Source organism: Biomphalaria glabrata, chromosome 13 (assembly GCF_947242115.1).
Source record: "Biomphalaria glabrata chromosome 13, xgBioGlab47.1, whole genome shotgun sequence".
Classification (NCBI taxonomy): Eukaryota; Metazoa; Mollusca; class Gastropoda; family Planorbidae; genus Biomphalaria; species Biomphalaria glabrata.
In genome coordinates this window covers 34,419,587-34,443,214 of record NC_074723.1, presented here as the reverse complement: position 1 = coordinate 34,443,214, position 23,628 = coordinate 34,419,587, and the positions used below count along the sequence as shown (strand labels likewise).

Sequence of the window (23,628 nt, the reverse complement as noted above, 5' to 3'; positions counted from 1 at the left end):
ATAACTTTTAGTTCCGTTTGTTCCAACAGTTTTGTCTCCATCGGTATCATAGTACCCAGAGATGTCTTCATCGAAACTCTTATTTAAAAAGCGTTGATTTCTTCTGTATGTTTTTCCGTTTGTCTTTATGATGTAAGATCTCTGTGCTGAATGTTTTTTATGACAACTGCTTTCTGCCATGTTTGACCGACCTAGAAGAACTCTCCGACAGAATAATCTTTAGGTAGTCTTGCTTTTGCATTGTTTTTCACTTTGCTTTTCATCTGTCGTTCATTGAGAAATGTCTCTGCATTTTCAGCTACCAATGGTTTCAATAGTTTGGGATCAGTTGGAATGATTCTCTGAGTCTTCTACTCGTCAGCAGTTGTGATGGTGAATACGGCAGTCCACTTATCGGAGTATTTCTATACTCGAGCATAACGAGATATGGATCTTTCCCACTTTTGTATGCTCTGAATCCTTTAGCTTGCGCATAAAACATAAACAACCAACAATGACATAATACCATATAATATTAGCACAGAATCTTCTTCAAGCTGTGGAAAATTAAGATTCTTTTGCCTATCTTGAATTCTGGCCAAAGCTCTTGCGCCCAATTACTATAGTTCAGAAGAAACTACAAAAGTCTGGACTGCATATATGGGAAGCTGATAAAGAAATTAATACCCTTTCATGCTTTCTGCAAAATGATGAGAAACTGACAAAAACCCAATCCATCGAAAAAGCAAAAGAAGGTAGTGAATACTATGGATTCCCTGTAATCAAAACAACCAGAAGAAAGAAAAGACTTGATGGGAAGTTGAGTTCTAATGTAGGACTGTCAATAGAACTGCAATTTAAACGTGTTGCGACAGAAGTGCTGGACAGATTTCAAAGGCTGAAAAGAAAATGGATACCTTTGTGTTTCTTCTTGAACCAAGACACCTGTTAGATGAAGACCTGCTTATGACAAACTGTGCTACTTTTCCTGTTTGTATGATGAAATAAATGGCAAATCGCTTTTTTAATGATGTCATTGATGCACGAGCACTTTTCATCAACAAACCAGTAATACAATCACCAATAGACATATTGAGGAAACAGGCTTCATATGGTAATTACGTGTGCTCAAACTTTGCAACCTCCTCCGAATACTGCTAACTCAGGCCACTTCCATTACGTCATGTGAGAGATCATTCTCAAAGCTCAAGTTCATCAAAAGCTATCTCAGGAGCACAATGACACAAGAAAGGCTTATCATGGCTTTAATGTCAGTGAAGTCACAAATAAAAGAAAGTATCGATGTAGTTGATGTTATAGATGTCTTTGCTGCACAGAATGCACGACGTGAAGCGATATCAATTTAGATTTGTCACTTGTGCCTTATTTAACTAATAAACAAAGGTATTATTCATTAAAAGAGTCTTGATTACTTTTTGTTAAGTTTACTGATATACTGAACCAATTTGATTTGGACTTATATATTTTTGCGTACATTATCCCATATCATATGTCCAATGTCAAAATGCAAGGGGCCCCCAAAAAGGTCAATCCCCCCGGGCCTCCATATCCCTAGTTACGCCCCTGATGGTAGTTACTAAATGTTCCAGTGCATAGAATACAATCACGTCCGCATAACAGCGGCATCAAACATACGACGTAGTTAATCTTATCAAATCTTATCTTATCAAATCACATTCGCATCACAGCGGGTAACAATAAACTTTACAGTTACTAACTATCAAAATACGTGTACTGTCTCAGAAGACTACTCAACTCAAAAATACTCAAGTCACTACCTAAAGATACTACTGGACTGCCTTGTCCAAAGGATACCACCTGACTGCCTTGACCAAAGGATACCACTTGACTGCCTGACGCCAAAAACGTTTTCTTTCACATTTCACTACAGAAACGCGTTCTCCTGACTTCTACAGATTATAATTCATCGTATGTTTGTAACTTTGTTTTATTACAAAACTTAAAATCAAAGTTCTAAACAAAAAATTCGGATGTGGGGGGAGAAATTAAGTGGACCAATTAGATTCTACTGTAAATTTTTTCCCAATTTTAGGATTCATGTATAAATTGAGAGCTATAGTGCCACATGTTTTTAGCTAGAAAAATATCAGTTTTAGTAAAGGCTGTAAAAAGGCGACTAGGAAACAAATATTTTGGTTCTAAACTCATCACAATCGTTACTCTTTTATATTACTTATACTTTACGACTAGGCTCCAAAACTCAGGCCTCTGACAACTCTCTAAGGGCCGCCACTCTGTTCTAACCAATGGACCAATGAAATAAAAATAAATATACAAAGAATTCCTTTAAACTTACTCCAAGATTCTATTTAGCGTTGTTTACAATACTCCATACAAACACTGTCACCACAGTCTCTAAACAACAGGAACAAACGCAATGAAGTCTTTAGTCTTCTCGACATCTGCAGCCAGTGCTCCGTTAGTACAAACGAACGTTTTGACTCACACAATAGCATTTCATGAAATTTCTTGTATCTCTTCAATTGTAACTGGTAAAGGTGTTTCACCTGCTATTTTATCGAGCGCTAACACCGGCCTCAACCTTGCAAAACGTAAACAGTAAATAGGTTTACCCAAATGACTGCAGTCTTCAATGTTGAAAGAAACTTTCACTATTTTCATATCGAAAATTAACTAATGATAACTATTAGTCTGTTAGTTTCTGTTACTCTAACTATCACGACTAACGTGCATTACAGTATTTAACATAGCTTATACTGCAAAATTTTCAAGCCTATAATAAAGTTTACATAGTCGGACATGAACTTCGGACAAAGCTATTCAAGTGTATTAGCACTGTACTACAGTGGAAGTATGACTTGTTAAGCTGCTACCGAGAAGTTAATTGATTTAAAGGTAAACAAGTTGGCTAAAATTTGGCTACTCAGAATTAAGAGAGAGGTGCAGGTACATGGACCGCCTTTAATTCCTGATAAGCCTTGTCAAGTCTTATATTTACAACTCTACTTTAGTCATCAGTGGAAACACTACTTGTTTCAGTTGTTAATTAAAAGTTCATTGATTTAATGGTAAAAAATGCTAGAATTTTGCTACACAGAATGCAAGAGGGCGGGTGTGCACCCACATGTGTGCGCCAAAGGTTGTGCGGTTTATTAATGATCAGAAATTATTTTTGTCTAAAAGGGAGAACAAATCTTTAGCCTGTACTTCAATAAATCCTACAAAACGATTTCGTGATTTAAACATACTTTAGCTAAAAGCATTGTTAGCATACTCATAACCATAAATATTTTCGAAGAGAGATAACTAGGGTATAAACAAAGTTCCAAATATATATTAGTTTACTTCCCCTTGTTAGTTGACCGTGAACTCCAAAAGATGGTTACACTTATTTTATATTTGTAGTGATGAGTATGAAGAAATAAAGAAACTAATAGTAAATACAATAAATGAGAAATGGACAAGATATCATCGGAATACAAGAAAGATGACGTCTATTATAAGCTATTCCAAGATCAACGTCTAATCTTTCGCATCAGAACCGAACAAAACAGAATGAGGCAACATATGTTTAGGAAGCTCAAAAGTAAACCCACTGAGATTTGCCTTTGTCTAGTGTCACCAGAGAATGCTGACCATGTCCTTTTAAAACGCATTTTTTTTTACCAGGATGCCCGAAAAGTGACTCGCCCTATAACACCCCAAATAGAAAGAAAATTATATGGAGGGCTGCCTGATTTTAAAACCACTGCGCAGTTCATCTCATAGTCATCTGAATGCTCCAACATAATAATGAGAACGAGAAAGAAGAAGAGGAAGCAGGTATGACTAGTTCTAGGCATTACAGAAATGAATTAACATTAGTCAATCAAACTAAACTACCATTTAGAGCAGCGGTTCTCAACCTTTTAAGCTCGGCGACCACTTTTTACAATCCCCCACTCTGCCGCGGCGTCCCCCCCCCACACACACATACATCAATAGAAGAATAAACAATTACAATCCATATTTTCGATGGTCTTAGGCAACCATTGGCAAATCGTCAATCGACCCCCAATGGGGGGTCGCCACCCACAGTTTGAGAATCCCTGATTTAGAGTCACGATTCTTTTTTTAACATTTGTAGGCGTACCATCTTGAAGATGTATAGATTTTACATCCATGTAGTGTAAGGTTTTCTATAATTCGCAAAGTTGTCATTGCATGAAGTGGTAATGGATCAAAGTGTTTCACTACCTATAAAATGTTTCCTAATGCAATGAGTCTCAAATAGCCTCTGACAACCAGTCCAACTCCTTGCCTTCACTTGTGGCTCAGATATTGATTCCGGCGGAAGTTTTCATTAACAGGAGAAGGGGCAAGGGCGAGTAACTGGCGCCTCAACCAGAAAAGTTTTGTGCAGGAGTGGCTCGATAGACATGGCTGAGTAGCCACCTTGGAGAAAGACAACTATGAATTCAAACCTCTAGTGCCTTGCAGCTATACCCAAATATGAAAAAGGCTTCTCAGAAAAAAATATCAGGAAACGGCGACCCTTACAATGGAGTTTTAAAACTTAGGGATTTTAAGGACTCCCCAGAGTCCACCCAACTCTAATTGGTGTCGAACTTTAGTTTAGAAACTGTTATATATTACAGAGGTTACTTCAAAGTAGAAGATAATTACGTCCTACGCATTTCATGTGTCAATTAATTCATGCAGGTAACATGTAAACTCTGCTAAATCGTTGGTTTTCCTGGCTGATTCAAGAAACCCTTTCCATTCTACAATGGCACTAGGAAAGAAGGAGCACTTGTACGATTTTTTTCTAGATTATGGAATAAAAAATACGCCTCCGTCCTTGTGTCTTTCTCAGTATGTATTAGGAAATATAGGCAGTTGTTTATTGGGTCTGGCCTTATGACAGTAAACTTGCTCGGGAACTTATGTCTAACCATCTGCTCCAAGGTCTGAAAGGGTTTCTTAACTTTAAGAAAATATTTTCCAGCAATCTTTCTGCCTCTCCCTCCCTCTCTGCCTCTCTTTCTCTTTCTTTTCATTTCTCTATTATTCTCTTTGTTTTTATCTTCATTACTTCGTTGTCATGACAAGAGAGCCTTCACGGATGTCAAACAAATTACAACAAGTATCCATTACTCTTAAATAATCACTTTTTCTCGAGCTGATTCTGTAACTCGAGGGTTCTACAAATTTCTTAGTCTGGGTGACATAATGCATTTCCATGACATACAGGTCGCATCAACTTAAAAGTTATGGAGATAGTGGTACCAGGTCTCTCCTGCTACGTGACCAGATAATTCTAGGGGTCAGTTAGCACCATGTCACGAGCCGGATGCGCTTATCGGGCCGTGGGTTGAACATCAATGGTGAAACTAAATAGGATAACAATATTCCGCAATCTTACATCGTTATATAACTGGTCTAGTGTCTATCTATAAAGAGACGAGTTTTTCTCCCTTATGAGTTGTTGAGAAATGGCTTTCCTACTGAGTCTTCTTCTTGGCGTTTATTTAGCTCCATTAGCTCTTTCAGGTATTTACACTTTTGACTTTTGTTTCAATCTAGTTTACAGTCATGCAGCTTTCATATTAGCAAAGTTTTATAAGAAACGCTATATGTACTACGTTTAATTTAGAAACATTATATAAATCTACCTTTATTTTTTAATATTTATAAAAATTATTTTGAATCTTACTATATATTACATAATCTTAACATAAGTAAACTTAATGTTACATAAACTTAATGTTACATAAACTTGATGTTACATAAACTTGATGTTACATAAACTTGATGTTACATAAACTTGATGTTACATAAACTTGATGTTACATAAACTTGATGTTACATAAACTTGATGTTACATAAACTTAATGTTACATAAACTTGATGTTACATTAACTTAATGTTACATAAACTTGATGTTACATAAACTTGATGTTACATAAACTTAATGTTACATAAACTTGATGTTACATAAACTTAATGTTAGATAAACTTAATGTTACATAAACTTAATGTTACATAAACTTAATGTTACATAAACTTAATGTTACATAAACTTAATGTTACATGTTAGTCGTAAAGAAAAAAGAATGCACTCTGGATTGTCTTTTAATGATCTCAAGTTTAAACCCTGCCTGCCGCCGTCCTCCTCTATCCTGTGGGAGTTTAAATATCTACATGTCTAAATTTTTAAAACGTATTTGTAAAAACAAAGTAAACACTTTATGTTTTATACACTCTAAGTTACATACACTTTATGTTGTATACACTCTAAGTTACATACACTTTATGTTATATAAAAGCGATGATATAGTTATTGTCCTCATTCAGTCATAGACGTTGGTTCATCTCGAATGCTTTTTTTTATGGCTGTGGAGCGACACTCTTGTCCACATAAATTGCAGGTCAAAGTAGCTTTCGCTTTGGTTGTAGAAGAGCTGGCCATTTTTCGTACGGCACGCTTTTCTTTAAGAGCCGATGCCCATGTTTTCTCGCTTTCCATAGCTCTGTTGGTCATTGTGTCTCTCTAGTGCGGTCTAGAGCTATATTTTCCCATTGGTCAGTATCAATGTTCACTGCTAAAAAAGCTTAAAATTGAAACCAGTGAATTCTACCCATGTGGGGTGTCACCAGAAAATGATGACTATGTCCTCCAAAACTGCCATTACAAGACACTGGCCCCAAAAACACCTCAATAGAAAGAAAACTATATAGAGAGATCGCTGATTTAGAAAACACTGCGCAATTTATCTCTTCTAGTCATCTGAACACTCCAACATAAAAATGAGAATGAAGAAGAAGAAGAAGAAGAAATGTTCACTGATTTTAAATCCCGTTTATCACACCCACGTAACGGAGGTGGGGGCGACCATTTTTTCTTGAACCAGACGCACTTGCTCGTAAAGAATGATTTTCGGGAAGCGATAGTCCTCCATCCGCGAACATGTCCGAGCCAGCGCAAGCGGCGTAGCCTAAGGACTATAAAGATGCTGAGAAGGTCCTTTTGCGCACGTTTGTATGTTACATACACTTTGTGTTATATGTATGTTATATTATATCCATATTATAAGCTTTTGGGATGTATGATTGACCGTGAGTTCGTTTGCGCTTGGATGAAAAACCTATCGATTGGGTTCAAGGTTCGACACTCGTCTCAAGCACAGTGGTGTCTATTGAGCGCATCAAATTTCAAGTTGCTGCTCGGAAAACGTAATCCCGCCCCCACTGGAAAGAAAATGAGAATGGACCAAACCGCTCTGAACATGCTATTAGTGTAAGCGCGAACATTGTCTTTAGTTAAATCTACTAAAATAAAATAAGCAAAACATAAAATTTGGATGGGTGTAGGAGAAATATCGTAAAAACTTTTTTACCAGACAGATAGACAAACAGATATTATGTGAGTTGATGTTAGCTTTGTAAAAACTTTTAATGTTATATACACTTTATGCTACCTATAGTTAAGTCAAATGCTCTAAATGTTACTTACATCTATTACCTAAAAGAACTATTAACTCTTTCTCTCCTAGTAGAAGATGCAGACTTGATATTGACCCCCATTAAACTAAATTGATTTTTAAATGTATAAACATTATTTGCGTTATGTAAATAGAAGATGCATATCATGGGCGTAGCCAGGATTTTTTTTAGAGGGGGGGGGTTTTGGGGGGATTTTTTCCTTCTCCCCAACCGCCCCCCTCCCCCCTAAAAAAAATATTTATATGTACGTATGTGTGTGTGTACATAACCTTTATTACATTCTGACCATACATTCTTTCGGAAGACGTTTATTGTGCCCTAGAATTTCTTCCTGTATTAGGTGGAAAAATTGTAGACTCCCCGCCATTGCCAGAAATAGGGTCTGGGGAATCGCCGCCAAGCACTATTTCTGGTACTGAAAGCCAATAAATTGCATTTTCCTGCTATTAAAAAGTTTTATTTGAAAAACCTAATTTGCTATTTTTACTGACTTAGACCTTCCCGCGCCGTTTTGCGCTTTTGCCGTCAAGCTGGTTCCAAAAAAATCTGTCACTGAATCCTTTTCCCACCTGCTCTGAGGATCTCCATGATGAATGTTGTACTTAATAGGATGTCATCGCAACTCTTATTATGCGTAATTCATTTTGTCCGAGAACATGTCCCGTCAACCTTATGCAACTCTCTGACACAATCTTTCTAAGGGGCCGACTTCCAGTTCGGCATATGATTTTCTTAATTCAGATCCGCCCTCTATAACAGACTCCTAAAATCTGTCTTAGCCATCTTTGTTGAGCCACATTTAGTGTTTTTCAATTTCGGCAGATGACTATTCACTGCACTTTATTAATGGAGCCCCGCGTCTGGTAGAAATGTGTAACCTCTCTTGAATACGCTCTTGAAATTAGGTGACTGTAGTTTGCTTTAGATTTTAGTTCGAAAAGGGAATTTTTATCGTCAAAATCATTTGCTGGGGGTTTTAAATTAAAAAATCTCTGGATTTTTTTTAAAAATTCAAAACCTCATTTATCTACGGTTATATAATTTGGTAACTTGAAGGATAGGTCAGAAATTTTATGCTATCCCGCGCATGTTTGACTAGTTAAAATTTTTAGCTTACTGTATACGCTTTCTCTAGCTCTGTTTAAGAGTCTAATATTATAAGTGGATCATGTCAGGAAAATATGTTTTGTCTTGACTCCTGAAGCTTCATTGAGAAATTGCAGGCAATCATTTGTGTTTAAGTATAATTTTAAAAAAATATATTTATTGAAAAAGAAATTGAAAGTATTTTAAAATATTTTGTTTCAGATCTTATCATTAATGTCCAGCCAGAGGTCATATCGCCAGTGTTCACATCACAACTTGTGATCAACTGTTCAGTAACTAACAACCAAGTTCCAAACATTGATGTCATCAAATCTGTGTCACTGTCACGTTATAACGAAACGATCAAAGACTTTTATGTTCTTCTGTCACTGGACACTCAAACTTTCAATCTCCAACAGTTTGTTCAGTTCAGACATGCGCAAGTCAGTTTTGGAAATCTGTTCCTTTCCTTGATTGTCTACAATCCTGTTCAGTCTGACGCTCAAACTTACAGATGCAACGTTGATGGAGATAACTCTGTTCAGAAAAATGTTTCCATGAAAGCAAAGAAAGAAGTGATATATGAACCAAATGTCACAGCATTGATTCAAGAAATCACACGATTAAAGATTTCCGAAGAAATAGAAAAATGTTCTTCGAAGAATGTAGGGCTTTCAGGATACAATAATATAAGTAAGTATTAGAAACAATATAATACAATATTGTAGTTCTTTTAGCAGTGGTGTAGCTAGGGGTTTGAATGCGCGGGGCTTGACCTCTTTAGGGACCCTTACATTTTGACATCTGACAACATGACATAAGATAATGGTGTTATATTTAATGTTAAAAACTAATCTGGGAGACTACGATGGAGGAACCCCCCTCAAGTAGGGGGTTGATGTTGTTTTTTTTTTATTTTTCCCCACTCCCCCCATTTTAGCTTCGCCACTACTTACGTTCTGAATAATATTTTATTGTCTGTTACATTTCCAACATTTTATTTACGTATTACGAACTCTATTTTAAGTTATTGAAGGAGAATGCTTGTAGAATACTCTACAAAGTGCTGAGAAGTGCTAGAGGCGACAGGTGCTAACTGTGATGATTTCTGTTTCTTTATTGCCTGATGTTTTCTTCTTCAACAGAATCATCTTGCCGGAGATGTTTATAAATAACTTGACAACAAACTCAAAAACAACTAAATTATTTTCTTCCTTCTTTGTTTAACATCTTCGAACTAAACGTATATGTAGACATACAATTCAATAACAAATTGACTTAAATATCTTGAAAATATTACATATTCTTGTAAACTATTTCGATTTGTATAACATATTCCCTACAAACTTAATTTTTTTTTGTCTACAGGATCAAAACTTCATTTCATTGCAAGTTCTTAAATTGTAAAAGAACTCATAGAACCCTTGATAGTCAAATGTTCTTTTCCGGTAAAGTCACCATAAATCATTTTTTTTAGAAATCACTTGAGGCGGAAATTAAATCTTATTTTACACAGACAAGCACACATAGAAAGAAATGCAAAAACACACGCACACAACCGCACTCAAAGACACACACAAAAGTACCCACATACACGCACAAAAACACACACAAACGCAAATATACAGACACACACAAACGCATTAAAATACAAGCACAAACATTATAATTTAATGTATTGTTTTTTCTAGATTTCATAAAAAAATACACTAATGTTTTAATCGGATTGTCAATAGTTAATTTGAATTCTCCTGGTGTTGACAAACAATTAGCTGTATACAAGTGTGTTTGAGTTTGTTTCTGTATTTGTAAATAGGTGAGTAGTTGTAGTATTATTTGGCAGATCTTTAGAAAAGTTCTATTAATTTATTTTGTTTTGTTTTGCAGGCTTCCAACGATAGTCCTTATCAAGATTCAGTTCTTCAATTCATGTACATACTTCACGGTAATGTTTTATTAATATAACAAACATTTGCGATCTTAAAATATTGTAATTTATAAAGCTTATATCAACTCACTGTCTGTCTGGTACAAAGTGTGTACACATTATTTGTCACGATCTCATTTAGGGATCAAGCTGAAACCTCGCAGTGTTCATTGTCATAGACAAGACATGAGTTAATAAAATAAACTTGCCAATCAGACAATTAATTACTAACAATTCATTTTCAGTTTCATACCAACAATGGGAACTAATCCTTCAGTATTTACAGATATGGCTACATTTTTTTGGGTTTAGTCCCCTTAAACAATTGTTAACACTATTTCTCTATCAAGCGTTCTCCAATACATTCAATAAATATTTATTTTACCTAACAAAACAAGGGTCGATAAACAAAGAAATATCAACTTGTCAATTAATTATTGGTAATTATTTATTTAGCTTGGTATCGAATAAAGGAAATGGTTGTTGTTGACGTCTGTTGACCTCCATCTGACGAAGAGTGACTATGGTTCATTTCGAAAACTTCTTCATAGACTGTAAGCACTTAGAATAGTCTTAAGAGACACAAGACTGTTGACTTCCCGGCGGCATCGACCATTAATGGTTTGATTCGTACCATGTTGTAGAGTATCCTTCCGCCTCCCACGGTATCAACAATTTGGACACACAGATGGTATTTCTTATTATTTTAATTAGTTCCTCTCTCAGAGACTGTGATCTATAGGGCAGATGGAACTAAGGTCATCTGTTTCTATGGGCGATGGTAAACGAGTAGATCGCCATGTGGCCAACACAACGACCAAAATCCTTTACTTTCCCTAACTAAAGTCAGGAGGTACACATTTGAGGGTGCAATTAAAATCCCAAAATTCAAAGTTCCAGTCTTATCCAAGATTGGAACCCTGAACCCCACGCCAAGCGCTTAAACTTAACCACACAGCCTGAGAGCCTCCTTATTCCAATAAATGATTGCCATTGTTGGCTTTGCTGCATTCCCATGATAACCCTCTCTATCCCTCTTCCAGTAAGGATTAAAGACTTGTCAACTTGAGTCCATGCAATCCTACTACAAACGGAAGCACACTATTTCTCAAACAAATTTTTTTTCAATAATATTTTTTTTACTCTTTATGACATATTTCTTATGATAAAGCAAAACATTCAAAATAAAACAAAATATACCTTTTTCATTCTGTATTTCCAGCATTTTAATCTTGCAACATATTTTTTTTTCAGAGACCAATGGAGTTATTGCGACTATATCTAGAGATCAACCTGTTACCAAATCTGGACAAAACCTAAGCTCCAATACAATACAAGGCGAACTCTATCACAACTTGTCTAAAGATTCCTATCTTCAAGTCACATGGCAAAATGTGAAATTGTTTGACTCTGGGAAATATTTTTGCGGTGCCCATGTCAACTATGTACTCGGACAAAAAGACAGATTTCAGGAGCAGTTAGTCATTTCTGTACAAAGACCAACTTTTGATGATTTGGTCAAAGTTGTTCATGATTTGCAGAGAGAAGTTGGTGAAGAAAAACAGAGACGAGAGATTAGCGAACGAAACATAATGAATAATCATGAGCAAAACATAGAAAATTTTAAAGAAAATCTGAAAATCAATCAACAAAACATCAAAAATGTTAAAGAAGATGTGAAAATCAATCAACAAAACATCAAAAATGTTAAAGAAGATGTGGAAATCAATCAACTAAACATCAAAAATGTTAAAGAAGATGTGAAAATCAATCAACAAAACATCGAAAATGTTAAAGAAGATGTGAAAATCAATCAACAAAACATCAAAAATCTTAAAGAATATGTGAAAATCAATCAACAAAACATCGAAAATGTTAAAGAAGATGTGAAATTCAATCAACAAAACATCAAAAATGTTAAAGAAGATGTCAAAATCAATCAACAAAACATCGAAAATATTAAAGAAGATGTGAAAATCAATCAACAAAACATCGAAAAAAATAAAGAAGATGTGAAAATCATTCAACAAAACATCAAAAATGTTAAAGAAGATGTGAAAATCAATCAACCAAAATTCGAAAATGTTAAAAAAGAACTGAAAATCAATCAAGATAACAGCGAAAATATTAGGGAAGTAGTAAAAATCAATCAACAAAACCTTACCCGCTTGAAAGAGACAATAGATTTATTACAATATAATCTTTCCAATTATGAAGGTACTGAGTTTTTATTCCATTCATTTATTTAGCTAAAAATTTGTCGGATCAAAAATACAAACAGTGGAACTCGAAAATGGCTCTATTTCCGTAGAAATTGAAAAGTTAATGTATATCTTTGGGAACATAATTACCACATAATTGATCATAATTTGAAATTTCGTATTTGGCCTTTATAATTTTACAAAATAAATTAAAAATATCAATTAATTTCGGCGAGAGGTCTAGAAAATCTTTATCTTGAACAGCGGCTATTTCCTCTTGTTGGATACAATCATTATATCCTTTACTTTTAAGCAAGCAATTCGTATATATATATATGTATGCCGATGATTGTGCCCTGCTAGCTCACAATGAACATGACCTCCAGAACGCGGTAAATGAATTTGCATAGGATGCCACCTTTTTTCGGTTTATCAATACACCTCGTGAAAACAGAATTTATATTCAAAAAGTCACCCAACAAAACATACCCAGACCAAAGGATAATCGTAAACAAAAAGCCCCTTAACGTAGTAGACCGTTTCACATATATAGGTTTTATAGTGTCAAATGTCGCCTCACTTTCAAGGGAAATCGATAACCATCTAGCCAAGGCTAGTAGCGCTTTTGAAAGTTTTCAGACGAGAGTTTGGCGGAACAATTCGCTCCGCTTGCCTACAAAAATCAATGTCTACCAAGAAATAGTTCTCTCAACCCTTCTATATGGCTCTGAGACATGGACACTATAAAGAAAACAACTAAGACTCTTGAGCGCTTTCACCAAAAATGCTTGCGCTCCATCATGGACAAACGGTGGCATGACCGCAATACAAATAGCGATGTCCTTGCGCACGTCGGAATGGACAGTATATTGGGACTTCATTTGGTTTGACACTTACGCTGAGCAGGGAAAGTATCCTGTATGGGAGACGAACGTATGCCAAAGGAAATCTTTTAGGGTGAACTAAATGGTGGTCGACGTAACAGAGGCGCTCCACGGAAACTCTTTAAAGACCAGCTTAGGCGTCAACTTTCCTTAGCTGATTAAGAAGATAGCACCTGATCGCAAGCGGCCTCAGAATAAGACAGATGAAGGTTACTCACGAAGGCCGCGTTATACACATTGATAACCAAAAGAAAATCTGCTGCCGAGGACAAACGCAGACGGCGAAAAGAAAATCTAAATCTACCACCTGCGGACAATGGTTATGCTTGCCCTGGATGTGGTAAAAGATGCAGGTCACAGCTGGGGCTGCACAGCCACGGAAAATACTGCACTCCTCACTAATCTTTGGGCTCAAAGACAAGCCTTATTATTCCATGTTCAACAGTATAACCTAGAGGTTCCCCATCAATTTATGTTTCGTACTAAAGCCATAATGAATACACTGACTGTAATATTAAATGTCAGTATGTCACCATTTGAAAAGTTAAACTACAAAGACTTTCTTCCAAGCCAATAACAGTCTAGAAGTTTTAAGCAAAAGTTTCCACGTAAAACGACACGACCTGAGCTGTTGTTGTTCTAGATTGTAGGAGGAGTTCAAAGACTTTCTATTCTAATCTCTAAGAGACTTTGTATTCTAATCTCTAAGAGACTTTGTATTCTAATCTCTAAGAGACTTTGTATTCTAATCTCTAAGAGACTTTCTATTCTAATCTCTAAGAAACTTTCTATTCTAATCTCTAAGAGACTTTCTATTATAATATTTAAGAGACTTTCTATTCTAAACACCCTGTACGACGTGAGCCCTGGTTGTTCTAGATTGTAGGAGGAGTTAAAAGATATTCTATTCTGATCTCTAAGAGTCTTTGCATTCTAATCACTAAGAGACTCTCTATTATAATAGTTAAGAGACTTTCTATTCTAAACGCCCTGTACAATGATATTTCTAGGTAATATAACATAAAAAGCACATTTCAGATTGGTAGTCGTTTCCCGATCGCTCGATCATTTTCGTCATAACAAAAGGCATTCCGACATGAATACGGTAAATATCCAAATTAATTTCAACTAGCATGGCTCGGTCACCTGGTTCTAGTTTATTAAATAATAAGACTTTCAGGAACATTAAAGGTACCGTTGTCTAAGTCTGTCTCGCACGGTTAGCCTGGTATAGAAAAGGAAAATGGCGGGGGTCTTGCCACGAGTCTGTCCCACCCGCCAGAGAGAACAATGTTCTCATTCACGCCTGTTAGAGAGAGCTCTTGTTCACTTTTGCTGGCCTAGAGTTCCAAGAAGAAGAAGAAGAAGTCTAGATGTAAATACCTACCTTTTATAAGCTCTGAGTAAATTTACACATTTGCTTAACATAATCAGAATCAGAATTTTTAATCGACAGGAGGGCGAGGGAAATATTTTATAAGTTATAAAATGGTTTAATTTAAAAATCTATACACCTATAATTATTGCGGGTCCTATGAAAATTGCGTGGCCTACTGCGATTGCTTAGGTTGAAGTGGCCTAATGCCGGTCCTGCGAAATAGCGCCGTATGTTACGCCGCCCGTAGACTAGTGTTTTTCTTTATTTTTTTACTTGTAGTTTTGTTTGTAATGACATAGTTTATAGGTTTATATTTGGCATGATGGCTATTTTCACGCATACTTTTTGGCGCGAAATGTTTTAGTCATATTATCATTATTTTTTTTTGTTATTATGTCTTTAAAATGAATAATGCCTATCTTTGTTTTGTATATGTAAAATAAGTAAAGGGGCAAACACATACTATATAATATAGTATATAAAAAAAACACTATGTTTGTTATAAAATATTTAAATTATCTCTTGAACCGAGAAACATCTGCGCTAAAAACTCAGCTGCTAAAAGGCTGCGACTAAACGTTATGTACCTGTCCGATGGACTGCATGCATCAAATGTGAACTTCAAAGATAATAATTTTAGAACTGTTTATATTTACTTTCAGGAAAAACAAATTTCACATCTCTATTACAAGAATTCCAGAATACTTTAATACCGGAGTCATGTCGTGGCATCATCCATAAGAAAGAACGCGTGGTGGTGACATTAGCTTCCGGGTTAAAGGTCATGTGTGACACAAAGACAGACGGCGGTGGATGGATCATCTTTCAGAGAAGAATCAACTGAAAAGTAGATTTCTATAGAGGCTGGAAGGAGTATCGTGACGGCTTTGGAGATTACGACATTGGGGAATTTTATCTGGGAAATGAAAATATTTTTAATTTAACTTCTACTGGACAATATGATTTAAGAATTGATTTAGAATTTAACAACAAAAAATATTTTGCGCAATACGAAAACTTTAAAGTATTGAGTGAGACTGAGAAATATAAACTGAAGATAGGAAACTTTTCAGGAAATGCTGGAGATAGTTTATTTTATCATAACAACATGTTCTTTACGACTTTTGATAGAGATAACGATATACGCAGTGACTTCAACTGTGCAGAATATTGTTCAGGTGCCTGGTGGTATAGATGTTGTCATGATTCTAATCTAAATGGTCAATGGGGAAGTACATCAAGTTACAAGGGAATGAACTGGTATGAATTAACTGGATGGTCTAACAGTGTTTCTTTTAGCGAGATGAAAATAAGAGAAAGAAAATAAAACGAACATTTGGATCAACAGTCATACCCCAGAGAATAAAAGAGACGCCCCTCCCTTCCCAATTAAAAAAATACATTAAGAGATACTAAAATGAATTTTGTAAAAAAAAAAAAAGAATTTAAAATAAAGCAATTCTTAGTTTTGAACTTTGTCATTTTGTAAATTTTTAAATATTTTAATATTTTAAATTTATATGGTTTAAATGCACTGGCTGCTTTCTCGATTTTGATAATTCTGACGTAATCCTGTACGTTGTCGACCATCTTTCAGTTTCCGGGTTACAGGTCATGTGTGACACGAAGACAGACGGCGGGGGATCGATCATCTTTTAGTGACGAATCATTGGAAAGGTTCAATAGAGGCTGGAAGGAGTATCGTTACGGCTTGGGAGATTACAGCATTTTTAATTTTTATCTAAGAAATGAAAAATATTTTTCTATTATCTTCAACTAGAGGTGGGGTAGCTGAGCGGTAAAGCGCTTGTTTTCCGAGGTCCCGGGTTCGAATTATTGTGGAAGACAAGGATTTAATTTTTTTAGATCTCCAACTTTGATGGGTACCTGATTGGAAAAAGTAAATGCGGTTGGTCATTGTGCTTGCCACATGACACCATGCTCGTTAACCGTTGGCCAAATAAATAGATGCCCTATAGATCTCTTGGTCTAAAAGGGGAAACTTTACTATGAAATATTATTAATAGATTTTAAAAAAATGTAACTTGAGTAGCAACGCGATGCTATATGGGTAGATAGAATGAGAAAAGAAAATATAACAGGCTTAGTGATGATAGATGAAGTGACTATTGGGGCGCTTGGTATAAAAGTCTCCACGACTTTTGACCCTGCAAATTCACTTTTAACTTTGATTTAAGTGTATTATGTGTCTTATGCAGCTAAGTCAAATGGAGGTAACACTCAAATAACGAAATCAAATAACACACAGGCGAAAGTCCAACATTAGAAGTTAGTCGACGCTAGATATTAAATGTCGAACAAGACGTTTTATAATAACGAAGCAAACAGTCGAATGTCGTCAAGTTAAGTCTCTACGTCCATAAAAACTGCCTCTCTTTAATGCCGTTAAAAGTAGTTTGATCTAATATAATACAGACGTTACTTTAAAAAGAAGATGATTACGTTCTACGCATCATGCATTCAGTCATGCATATTAACCAATGACTTAAATGCTGCCTAGTCACTGGTTTTCTTGGCTGGCTCAGGCAACCCATTCCATGCTCTAACAGCGCTAGGGAAGAAGGAGTATTTGTACAAATTTGTCCTAGCATATGGGATGAGGAATGTGCCTTAATTTATCTTTGTGTCTGAGTATTTTATTAGATTTTGTTTTTGTATTTGAAGATTATGGTTCAGTGTTTTATGTATGATTGCTACTTTACTTTTGAGTCTTCTCTCCTGAAGGCTTTCTTAATTTAGTGATTTTACTAAAGGTGTTACTTTACTCAAATCTGAATATTCGTTAGTTATCAATCTCACTGCTCTATTTTGTGTCTGTTCAAGTTTTTTAATGTTTACTTGGGCTGAGGGGCCCCAAACAGAGGATGCATATTCTATTATTTGTCCGTTTACAATTCGCTATTCTTTCTAGAAATTTCGTCTGGATTTTTAACTCGTCGCGTCATCGTCTCTAAGTCAAACCTTTCCCTTTTTGTGAAACAACTTTTCCCGCCAAAATTCAAAATCGTGCCAAAACAAGAGCGTACGAGACAGCCAATCAGCTGTGCGGACACGTAAAGGGTTAAATAGCCTTAATCTGAGTATAACAGCCCTAAGCTTGGCGCCATGGTGGCTGCGTAGTGTATTTATATATATGATACCTGTAGTATGAAAAAGACATGTTTTATATTTGTGTATTTCTGAGTATTTTTTTTTTAAGTTTTGATTTTATATATATATATTATTTATTATAGCTTTTATATAGTGCTACTTTCATGCTTAGAGCATGCTCAGAGCGCTTTGGTCCAATCTCATTTGTGGAGCAGCGATGGGGGGGGAGTAAGTGGAATCTAGGAGTTGGTTTTCCGTGCTCAGTAAACTCAACTCTGCCCGAGTCGGGTTGCGAACCTCGAGCCCCCTTCTAGGGGGCTAAGCCAAGTTCAAGCGCACTTGGTCTCTCGACCAAGCTTCCCACTATAATAAGTTAATAAGTTATATTAATAAGTTATTCTTTAAAAGGTCCAAGTGTTAAAGAAATTAAAAAAAAAACTTGTTACTTGAGCATCAAAGAGAAGAGTTTAAGAATACGCTCCTTGTACGATATTCACAATAACGCCTTGAGGCCGAATCTAAATCCAAAGTGCTATCCACGCCACGTAGATGGATACCATCCATGGATAACATCCATAACATTCAGGCTACAAATGCATCCATGACACTCACGCAAAACAAGCAGCAGTTCTATTGTTTTGTCCAGAGTAATTGTTTCTTTGTTATTTAAAGCATGTCCAACCTGTAGAGGTTCCTTACCAGAAGTTTTAAAATATTTTTTGTTAAAAATCCTTTACATAAAATTATCAAAGGGGAAAAAAAACAAACTCTGCGCTTACAACTATATTTCTCAATATTGTAGAAGGTATTTCCCTTATTCGATATCAAACAAAACAATTAAGTACCAATAATTAATTGACTTATTGGTTATTTTTTGTTATCGATTTATGTCATGTCTACACCAATGAATAATGTTTCAACTTCAATCAAGAATAGGTGTGGGAGAAATAACGCCTACAAACTTCTTTTTCTGACAGACAGAGGGAGTTGATATAAGGTTTGCAACAACAACAAACAAACAAAACAAAACAAAACATGAAGGCACTATTTATTTGTAAGTTATAAAATATAGAGCATCGAGATTTATACCGATTGTCAAAATTTTGAAGAACAGATTTATATATATAACAGCAGCGTCACATCAAGTGGCACATCACCAGCAGACGTTAGAATAAATTATCTTGATACATGAACAAACTTTTGCACACTTAATAATAAAAATAAGTTTTTTTGGAATATAACAATTTTAGAGAGAAGTGATTGTGAGTTGAGTTGATACCTTTAACTAACCGCGGTAGGTGTCACCGACATTGTGTTGTGTGTGTATTCTGTGTGTATCTTATAAGTCTTGTGTTGTGTGTGTATTCTGTGTGTATCTTATGAGTATCTTGTGAGTCTTGTGTTGTGTGTGTATTCTGTGTGTCTTTTGAGTCTTGTGTGTTTGTCTCGTGTGTATCTTGTGGGTCTTGTGTGTGTGCTTTGTGTGTGTCTTGTGTGTGTCTCGTGTTTGCGAAGATAAGTGACAGTAATTAGCGGTTCTTTAACTTAGATATTTTTTTTAAAGTAATGTTATTTCTCTTTTGATAGCTAAGCTAGTTAATATTTCCAAAGTAAAACGTTGCTATTTATTATCTAAGGCATTGACCGTAAAGTTTTTATTTCAGATGTCTTTCAATTTATTAAAGGCTTTGTTTGGGGTTTTGTCATAATTTTATGCGCTTTTTTCTTTTTTCCAACTAAGAACAGGACACACACCACTATTAAATTACCACCTGAACAAAATAAACTCCACACAACTCTCCCTATGCAGACACTGCGCCCACCCCTTTGAAACCGTAAAGCATATTATCTTTGAATGCCCCTCCCTAATCCACCTCAGGCAGACCCTACTTCCACTACAGCCCATCATAACCAATACACTGTACGGCAGTGCTGAACAACTGAAGAAAACAGCACACTATTTTTCCTTGGCACAGTCTACAAAAGAGCTGACAGCTCAGCAACAATAAAACTGGCTAGAAGAAGAAGAAGAAGAATTAGAGCTCAAGGCTTAAGCCTCCACAAGGGAACTCATTCCACTTATATACCACATCTGTCAAGTACAATATTTGTACCTTATTTGATGTCAAATAAAGTAATTATTTAACAATATTCAATGAATTAAGTGATTTTTTTTTGTCATTGATTCCTGTTTTTTTAGGCACAAGAAATAATTATGCAATATTTTAATTTGATCATAGATTGGGTGTGGGAGAAATAACCTGTTTAAATTTTGCCACAATACCAGACACATTGAGTGAATTGATATAAGCTTTGTAATAACGTATTTTCATATAATAAATAACAAGAATGACAGTAGATTTTTCAAAGCGTTAATAGCCTACTATGGCTAAACACGATCACCCGGTGCGATTTAAAAGTATTAATTTCAGTATAACGAAAATGTTTGTAATTAATGTTTCACTTCAAGATATGTTTGCTGGTCCACAAATGAGATTGGAAAAAAGCTCTGAGCATGCTATAAGTATGAAAGTAGCGCTATATAAAAGCTATAATAATAATAATATTACATGTTACTATGCCACAGTATACTTCGTAATAACATTTTGACTCCAACATTTTCACTTAAGTAATCACTCCAGTAAATAGTAATTATTTAACAGCAGCATACAACAGCTTTTAAACACTTTAATCGCCTGACACTTGGGCTATTTCCCCAGAATTAAAAATGTACTAATGTTCATACTAATAAAAGGGCCTAGAGCTCTTAGATTCATAGGAGAAAAAAAACTGAAAAAAATGTCGAAATAAATATTTTTAGAACCACTGAGCTACAAAGCAACCTGTGTACATTGTTCTCGTTAGTCATGTCACTTGTGAAAGTTTCATTAAGGTAAAAGAAAAAATAGAGGCACACCTAATGATGTCATGCAAGGGGCGTAGCCAATAACAATGAACTAGAGCAACACTCATTGAAAACAGAACATTGAAAACAATGGATGAGTAAAACAAAAGACATCCATCAATTGTCCTTTAACTTTCATTGTAGGGGTAATAAGTTTAAGTATATATATCCCTCTACTTTATGGCGTATATGTCTTTTCTTGGTAGGATATCATGAGAGAGACCAGTCTATTCTTTTATGTTCATCCAGCCAGCTCTCAAAGTCTTGAATTCTTTGTTTAGCATCAGCGTTAGATGTCCAACTTTCAAAACCTAATAGAAGTACATAGACCACAAGTGAAGAATGAATAAAGAATATAAAAAAAATAATAATTATAAAGTTAGGAAAAAAATAGAGAAAGTCAATCATCGGTGGTAATAATTTAATAAAAAATTACTATGAGCAGTAGCGGCCCTTGGCAAGTGATGGAACAGTCCCAGGCCACACGATTATAGATTTCCTTGTCACATTCAGTTTCGCAATTCAGAATAGTTTTCATTAACTAGGTCTTGTTACTCGATATTTTGGAAGCTTTCCTGATATATATACATATACATATATATATATATATATATATATATATATATATATATATATATATATATATATATATATATAAATGATATAGATAACCATGCAAGCTCTTAACATGACATTTTTATTTTCAAATGCCCTTCAGTTTGGGTAAAGACAGCAACTTATGACCTGTCAATTCAACGAGTCAATCATTGTTTAACAGTTCACTCTGGCATCAATAAAAACGAATAGCCGGAAGTGACCAACTAGCATCGTCTGTTTTGTAAATAAACTACATCCAATCGAATTTGAATATTAAAACGGGAACTGATCAAGTTTGAACCAGTTGCATGACTATAGTTATTTCTACATGGCAGGTCATTTAGAGTATTGCGATGTAAATATAACTTGTAAACAATTGATTTTTTAAATGAGAATTAATAAAGAAATATAGTTTTTTCTTCACTTTCAAAGAGAATAACTAGAGGATCTAGAACTTTTGAGTGGGGGGATGTAAAAGATTATATTTACATGGTGTAATGTGTAATGTTGAAGTATGCTGTATTACTATCACACATTAGACTGGGCACCACCAATGTGTCGCGAATGCGTAGACTGCTTGGTTCTTGCTTTCTAGAGTCACATTTGTTACCAAACAAACACAAAGGATAATGATTGAGTGAGTCCGAGTTTTGGAAGACTAGAAATAACATTAATTTCATAAAACACTTTATGGTAGTCAGTGGCGTAACTAAAGGGGGAAGGGAGGGGGGAGAATTTAAAAATCCCCCAGGGCCACCACCTAGGGGGGGGGCCCAAATGGGTGTCCAAAATTTATTTGTAAATACATAAATTTAATATATTTGATTGACAAATAGTGTCAACGGGTGTTTTTTTTTTTTTTCAACATTTATGGATTAAATTTATCACAAAGACTAAACCTAGATCTAGGTCTATCAGTACGTTGACTTTGTTGACATTTTAAAAATATTTTTTTCCACAGAAATCAAAGTTTTTTTAAAGTTAGTTCTTCATTTTAAACTTTGTTGCCACGAATAAAACTGCATGATATACAGCGAATTCCAGGTAACTTGTTATCTTTACTAATAACATATCTAAATTGCGAGTATTTTATTGCTACACTAATTAACCTTCAAGCAAAATTTACACAATCGAGTATAACAGATCCAAAAGTTATTCTTAATAATGCTAGAATAGTCCATTATTCGGGTTTGGCGTCTATAATTTCAGAATTAAACTTCACACTCGAGTTATTACCCCTCTATTCATCTTTCCTCAATCCAATGGAAACTCTCTTTTTATTTCCATCTAATCCTTTTGCTTTCGCACAAAACATAAACAACAAACAATGACTTAATATCATATAATATTAGCACATCATTCCTTTTGAAGTTATTATCACACCTTTCTATTTAAAGTTCTTAAGTGTGATATCTACTAACAGGGCCGGCCCTAGCATTTGCGGGGCCCTATGCGAAACGGAACGCGCGGTGCCTAGTCTGGGTAGGGATGAGCATAATGTCAATATTATTTTTTTTGAATTAGAAAAAAAGGCCTACTTTCGTCTTTGCAATAAATTTTTATCAAATGAAAGCTCGTAATGCCACTTTTATTTATAGGCACCCCAAAATGTCAATTTCGTCTATTCTTCATTAGATTTGAATACATAAAAAAAAAGTTCAGGACTTTATCGTATATTTTGCCTTTTCATGAGATTTCCTGGAGGCCCTGAAAAATCAGGAGGTCGCGAAAACCCTGTTATTTCATATACGTTATAATGGTTTAATTTAATAATGTACACTTAGAATTAGCGCGGGTCCTATGAAAGCGCGGGGCCCACTGCTACCGCATAGGCTGCAGTGGCCTACTAGGAACTTAACAATTCGTCCACTTCTGGTTGTCTTGACTGACACAACAAGTTCTCTAGACGTTGGTCTATAACTTTTAGTTCCGTTTGTTCCAACAGTTTTGTCTCCATCGGTATCATAGTACCAAGAGATGTCTTCATCGAAACTCTTATTTAAAAAGCGTTGATTTCTTCTGTATGTTTTTCCGTTTGTCTTTATGATGTAAGATCTCTGAATGTTTGAGTG

At 35.3% G+C, this 23,628-nt stretch overlaps 1 pseudogene; it reads left to right on the top strand.

Annotated features, from left to right (window-relative positions):
- The first annotated feature begins 5,406 nt into the window (after positions 1-5,406).
- Positions 5,407-16,416, top strand: LOC129922256 (angiopoietin-2-like; annotated as a pseudogene).
- Positions 16,417-23,628: the final 7,212 nt, after the last annotated feature.